Below are 7,404 nucleotides of genomic sequence, written 5' to 3' on the forward strand. Positions count from 1 at the left end.
TGAATTCGCAGAGAAGAGCACGAAATCTACAAAATCATGACTTTTTACCAAGATTCAAAGGCTGAATTGCAAGAAAACAGCAGAATTCTGCACGAAATCATCAAAATTCTTAGAGAAAACTGCATATTTCGATGCAAAACAACGATTTCTCGCCGATTTTCGATGTTTTCTATCTTGAATTCGCCAATAAGAGCACGAAATCTACAAAATCATGACTTTTTACCTAGATTCAACGGCTGAATTGCAAGATAACAGCAGAATTCTGCACGAAATCATCAAAATTCTTACAGAAAACCGCATATTTCGATGCAAAACAACGATTTCTCGCCGATTTTCGTTGTTTTCTATCTTGAATTCGCCAAAAAGAGCACGAAATCTACAAAATCATGACTTTTTACCAAGATTCAACGGCTGAATTGCAAGAAAACAGCAGAATTCTGCACGAAATCATCAAAATTCTTACAGAAAACCGCATATTTCGTTGCAAAACGACGATTTCTCGCTGATTTTCGTTGTTTTCTATCTTGAATTCGCAAAGGAGAGCACGAAATCTACAAAATCATGACTTTTTACCAAGATTCAACGGCTGAATTGCAAGAAAACAGCAGAATTCTGCTCGAAATCGTCAAAATTCTTAGAGAAAACCGCATATTTCGATGCAAAACGACAATTTCTCGCCGATTTTCGTTGTTTTCTGGCTTGAATTCGCAAAGACGAGCACGAAATCTACAAAATCATCACTTTTTACCAAGATTCAACGGCTGAATTGCAAGAAAACAGCAGAATTCTGCACGAAATCATCAAAATTCTTACAGAAAACCGCATAATTCGATGCAAAACGACGATTTCTCGCCGATTTTCGTTGTTTTCTGGCTTGAATTCGCAAAGAAGAGCACGAAATCTACAAAATCATGACTTTTTACCAAGATTCAACGGCTGAATTGCAAGAAAACAGCAGAATTCTGCACGAAATCATCAAAATTCTTACAGAAAACTGCATTTTTCGATGCAAAACGACGATTTCTCGCCGATTTTCGTTGTTTTCTGGCTTGAATTCGCAAAGAAGAGCACGAAATCTACAAAATGATGACTTTTTACCAAGATTGAACGGCTGAATTGCAAGAAAACAGCAGAATTCTGCACGAAATCATCAAAATTCTTAGAGAAAACTGCATATTTCGATGCAAAACAACGATTTCTCGCCGATTTTCGTTGTTTTCTATCTTGAATTCGCCAAGAAGAGCACGAAATCTACAAAATCATGACTTTTTACCTAGATTCAACGGCTGAATTGCAAGAAAACAGCAGAATTCTGCACGAAATCATCAAAATTCTTACAGAAAACCGCATATTTCGATGCAAAACGACGATTTCTCGCCGATTTTCGTTGTTTTCTGGCTTGAATTTGCAAAGAAGAGCACGAAATCTACAAAATCATGACTTTTTACCAAGATTCAACGGCTGAATTGCAAGAAAACAGCAGAATTCTGCACGAAATCATCAAAATTCTTACAGAAAACCGCATATTTCGATGCAAAACGACGATTTCTCGCCGATTTTCGTTGTTTTCTGGCTTGAATTCGCAAAGAAGAGCACGAAATCTACAAAATCATGACTTTTTACCAAGATTCAACGGCTGAATTGCAAGAAAACAGCAGAATTCTGCACGAAATCATCAAAATTCTTACAGAAAACTGCGTTTTTCGATGCAAAACGACGATTTCTCGCCGATTTTCGTTGTTTTCTGGCTTGAATTCGCAAAGAAGAGCACGAAATCTACAAAATCATCACTTTTTACCAAGATTCAACGGCTGAATTGCAAGAAAACAGCAGAATTCTGCACGAAATCATCAAAATTCTTAGAGAAAACCGCATATTTCGATGCAAAACGACGATTTCTCGCCGATTTTCGTTGTTTTCTGGCTTGAATTCGCAAAGGAGAGCACGAAATCTACAAAATCATCACATTTTACCAAGATTCAACAGCTGAATTGCAAGAAAACAGCAGAATTCTGCACGAAATCATCAAAATTCTTAGAGAAAACCGCATATTTCGATGCAAAACGACGATTTCTCGCTGATTTTCGTTGTTTTCTGGCTTGAATTCGCAAAGAAGAGCACGAAATCTACAAAATTATGACTTTTTACCTAGATTCAACGGCTGAATTGCAAGAAAACAGCAGAATTCTGCACGAAATCATCAAAATTCTTACAGAAAACCGCATATTTCGATGCAAAACGACGATTTCTCTCCGATTTTCGTTGTTTTCTGGCTTGAATTCGCAAAGAAGAGCACGAAATCTACAAAATCATGACTTTTTACCAAGATTCAACGGCTGAATTGCAAGAAAACAGCAGAATTCTGCACGAGATCATCAAAATTCTTACAGAAAACCGTATATTTCGATGCAAAACGACGATTTCTCGCCGATTTTCGTTGTTTTCTGGCTTGAATTCGCAAAGAAGAGCACGAAATCTACAAAATCATGACTTTTTACCAAGATTCAACGGCTGAATTGCAAGAAAACAGCAGAATTCTGCACGAAATCATCAAAATTCTTAGAGAAAACTGCATATTTCGATGCAAAACAACGATTTCTCGCCGATTTTCGTTGTTTTCTATCTTGAATTCGCCAAGAAGAGCACGAAATCTACAAAATCATGACTTTTTACCTAGATTCAACGGCTGAATTGCAAGAAAACAGCAGAATTCTGCACGAAATCATCAAAATTCTTACAGAAAACCGCATATTTCGATGCAAAACAACGATTTCTCGCCGATTTTCGTTGTTTTCTATCTTGAATTCGCCAAGAAGAGCACAAAATCTACAAAATCATGACTTTTTGCCTAGATTCAACGGCTGAATTGCAAGAAAACAGCAGAATTCTGCACGAAATCATCAAAATTCTTACAGAAAACCGCATATTTCGATGCAAAACGACGATTTCTCGCCGATTTTCGTTGTTTTCTGGCTTGAATTCGCAAAGAAGAGCACGAAATCTACAAAATCATGACTTTTTACCAAGATTCAACGGCTGAATTGCAAGAAAACAGCAGAATTCTGCACGAAATCATCAAAATTCTTACAGAAAACTGCATTTTTCGATGCAAAACGACGATTTCTCGCCGATTTTCGTTGTTTTCTGGCTTGAATTCGCAAAGAAGAGCACGAAATCTACAAAATGATGACTTTTTACCAAGATTCAACGGCTGAATTGCAAGAAAACAGCAGAATTCTGCACGAAATCATCAAAATTCTTAGAGAAAACTGCATATTTTGATGCAAAACAACGATTTCTCGCCGATTTTCGTTGTTTTCTATCTTGAATTCGCCAAGAAGAGCACGAAATCTACAAAATCATGACTTTTTACCTAGATTCAACGGCTGAATTGCAAGAAAACAGCAGAATTCTGCACGAAATCATCAAAATTCTTACAGAAAACCGCATATTTCGATGCAAAACAACGATTTCTCGCCGATTTTCGTTGTTTTTTATCTTGAATTCGCCAAGAAGAGCACGAAATTTACAAAATCATGACTTTTTACCTAGATTCAACGGCTGAATTGCAAGAAAACAGCAGAATTCTGCACGAAATCATCAAAATTCTTACAGAAAACAGCATATTTCGATGCAAAACGACGATTTCTCGCCGATTTTCGTTGTTTTCTGGCTTGAATTCGCAAAGAAGAGCACGAAATCTACAAAATCATGACTTTTTACCAAGATTAAACGGCTGAATTGCAAGAAAACAGCAGAATTCTGCACGAAATCATCAAAATTCTTACAGAAAACTGCGTTTTTCGATGCAAAACGACGATTTCTCGCCGATTTTCGTTGTTTTCTGGCTTGAATTCGCAAAGAAGAGCACGAAATCTACAAAATCATCACTTTTTACCAAGATTCAACGGCTGAATTGCAAGAAAACAGCAGAATTCTGCACGAAATCATCAAAATTCTTAGAGAAAACCGCATATTTCGATGCAAAACGACGATTTCTCGCTGATTTTCGTTGTTTTCTATCTTGAATTCGCAAAGGAGAGCACGAAATCTACAAAATCATGACTTTTTACCAAGATTCAACGGCTGAATTGCAAGAAAACAGCAGAATTCTGCACGAAATCGTCAAAATTCTTAGAGAAAACCGCATATTTCGATGCAAAACGACGATTTCTCGCCGATTTTCGTTGTTTTCTGGCTTGAATTCGCAAAGAAGAGCACGAAATCTACAAAATCATCACTTTTTACCAAGATTCAACGGCTGAATTGAAAGAAAACAGCAGAATTCTGCACGAAATCATCAAAATTCTTAGAGAAAACCGCATATTTCGATGCAAAACGACGATTTCTCGCCGATTTTCGTTGTTTTGTGGCTTGAATTCGCAAAGAAGAGCACGAAATCTACAAAATCATCACTTTTTACCAAGATTCAACGGCTGAATTGCAAGAAAACAGCAGAATTCTGCACGAAATCATCAAAATTCTTGCAGAAAACCGCATATTTCGATGCAAAACGACGATTTCCCGCCGATTTTCGTTGTTTTCTGGCTTGAATTCGCAAAGAAGAGCACGAAATCAACAAAATCATTACTTTTTTACCAAGATTCAACGGCTGAATTGCAAGAAAACAGCAGAATTCTGCACGAAATCATCAAAATTTTTACAGAAAACCGCATATTTCGATGCAAAACGACGATTTCTCGCCAATTTTCGTTGTTTTCTGGCATGAATTCGCAAAGAAGAGCACGAAATCTACAAAATCATGACTTTTTACCAAGATTCAAAATCTTTGCGAATTCATGCCAGAAAACAACGAAAATTGGCGAGAAATCGTCGTTTTGCATCGAAATATGCGGTTTTCTGTAAGAATTTTGATGATTTCGTGCAGAATTCTGCTGTTTTCTTGCAATTCAGCCGTTGAATCTTGGTAAAAAGTAATGATTTTGTTGATTTCGTGCTCTTCTTTGCGAATTCAAGCCAGAAAACAACGAAAATCGGCGGGAAATCGTCGTTTTGCATCGAAATATGCGGTTTTCTGCAAGAATTTTGATGATTTCGTGCAGAATTCTGCTGTTTTCTTGCAATTCAGCCGTTGAATCTTGGTAAAAAGTCATGATTTTGTAGATTTCGTGCTCTTCTTTGCGACTTCAAGCCAGAAAACAACGAATATCGGCGAGAAATCGTCGTTTTGCATCGAAATATGCGGTTTTCTGTATAAATTTTGATGATTTCGTGCAGAATTCTGCTGTTTTCTTTCAATTCAGCCGTTGAATCTTGGTAAAAAGTCATGATTTTGTAGATTCCGTGCTCTTCTTTGCGAATTCAAGATAGAAAACAACGAAAATCAGCGAGAAATCGTCGTGTTGCATCGAAATATGCGGTTTTCTCTAAGAATTTTGATGATTTCGTGCAGAATTCTGCTGTTTTCTTGCAATTCAGCCGTTGAATCTTGGTAAAAAGTGATGATTTTGTAGATTTCGTGCTCTTCTTTGCGAATTCAAGCCACAAAACAACGAAAATCGGCGAGAAATCGTCGTTTTGCATCGAAATATGCGGTTTTCTCTAAGAATTTTGATGATTTCGTGCAGAATTCTGCTGTTTTCTCGCAATTCAGCCGTTGAATCTTGGTAAAAAGTGATGATTTTGTAGATTTCGTGCTCTTCTTTGCGAATTCAAGCCAGAAAACAACGAAAATCGGCGAGAAATCGTCGTTTTGCATCGAAATATGCGGTTTTCTCTAAGAATTTTGACGATTTCGTGCAGAATTCTGCTGTTTTCTTGCAATTCAGCCGTTGAATCTTGGTAAAAAGTCATGATTTTGTAGATTTCGTGCTCTCCTTTGCGAATTCAAGATAGAAAACAACGAAAATCAGCGAGAAATCGTCGTTTTGCATCGAAATATGCGGTTTTCTCTAAGAATTTTGATGATTTCGTGCAGAATTCTGCTGTTTTCTTGCAATTCAGCCGTTGAATCTTGGTAAAAAGTGATGATTTTGTAGATTTCGTGCTCTTCTTTGCGAATTCAAGCCAGAAAACAACGAAAATCGGCGAGAAATCGTCGTTTTGCATCGAAAAACGCAGTTTTCTGTAAGAATTTTGATGATTTCGTGCAGAATTCTGCTGTTTTCTTGCAATTCAGCCGTTTAATCTTGGTAAAAAGTCATGATTTTGTAGATTTCGTGCTCTTCTTTGCGAATTCAAGCCAGAAAACAACGAAAATCGGCGAGAAATCGTCGTTTTGCATCGAAATATGCTGTTTTCTGTAAGAATTTTGATGATTTCGTGCAGAATTCTGCTGTTTTCTTGCAATTCAGCCGTTGAATCTAGGTAAAAAGTCATGATTTTGTAAATTTCGTGCTCTTCTTGGCGAATTCAAGATAAAAAACAACGAAAATCGGCGAGAAATCGTTGTTTTGCATCGAAATATGCGGTTTTCTGTAAGAATTTTGATGATTTCGTGCAGAATTCTGCTGTTTTCTTGCAATTCAGCCGTTGAATCTAGGTAAAAAGTCATGATTTTGTAGATTTCGTGCTCTTCTTGGCGAATTCAAGATAGAAAACAACGAAAATCGGCGAGAAATCGTTGTTTTGCATCAAAATATGCAGTTTTCTCTAAGAATTTTGATGATTTCGTGCAGAATTCTGCTGTTTTCTTGCAATTCAGCCGTTGAATCTTGGTAAAAAGTCATCATTTTGTAGATTTCGTGCTCTTCTTTGCGAATTCAAGCCAGAAAACAACGAAAATCGGCGAGAAATCGTCGTTTTGCATCGAAAAATGCAGTTTTCTGTAAGAATTTTGATGATTTCGTGCAGAATTCTGCTGTTTTCTTGCAATTCAGCCGTTGAATCTTGGTAAAAAGTCATGATTTTGTAGATTTCGTGCTCTTCTTTGCGAATTCAAGCCAGAAAACAACGAAAATCGGCGAGAAATCGTCGTTTTGCATCGAAATATGCGGTTTTCTGTAAGAATTTTGATGATTTCGTGCAGAATTCTGCTGTTTTCTTGCAATTCAGCCGTTAAATCTTGGTAAAAAGTCATGATTTTGTAGATTCCGTGCTCTTCTTTGCGAATTCATGATAGAAAACAACGAAAATCAGCGAGAAATCGTCGTTTTGCATCGAAATATGCGGTTTTCTCTAAGAATTTTGATGATTTCGTGCAGAATTCTGCTGTTTTCTTGCAATTCAGCTGTTGAATCTTGGTAAAATGTGATGATTTTGTAGATTTCGTGCTCTCCTTTGCGAATTCAAGCCAGAAAACAACGAAAATCGGCGAGAAATCGTCGTTTTGCATCGAAATATGCGGTTTTCTCTAAGAATTTTGATGATTTCGTGCAGAATTCTGCTGTTTTCTTGCAATTCAGCCGTTGAATCTTGGTAAAAAGTGATGATTTTGTAGATTTC

Source organism: Gnatocerus cornutus, unplaced genomic scaffold (genome assembly GCF_029298725.1).
Source record: "Gnatocerus cornutus isolate USDA-ARS CGAHR unplaced genomic scaffold, icGnaCorn1.1 ctg00000064.1, whole genome shotgun sequence".
In the NCBI taxonomy this organism is placed as follows: domain Eukaryota; kingdom Metazoa; phylum Arthropoda; class Insecta; order Coleoptera; family Tenebrionidae; genus Gnatocerus; species Gnatocerus cornutus.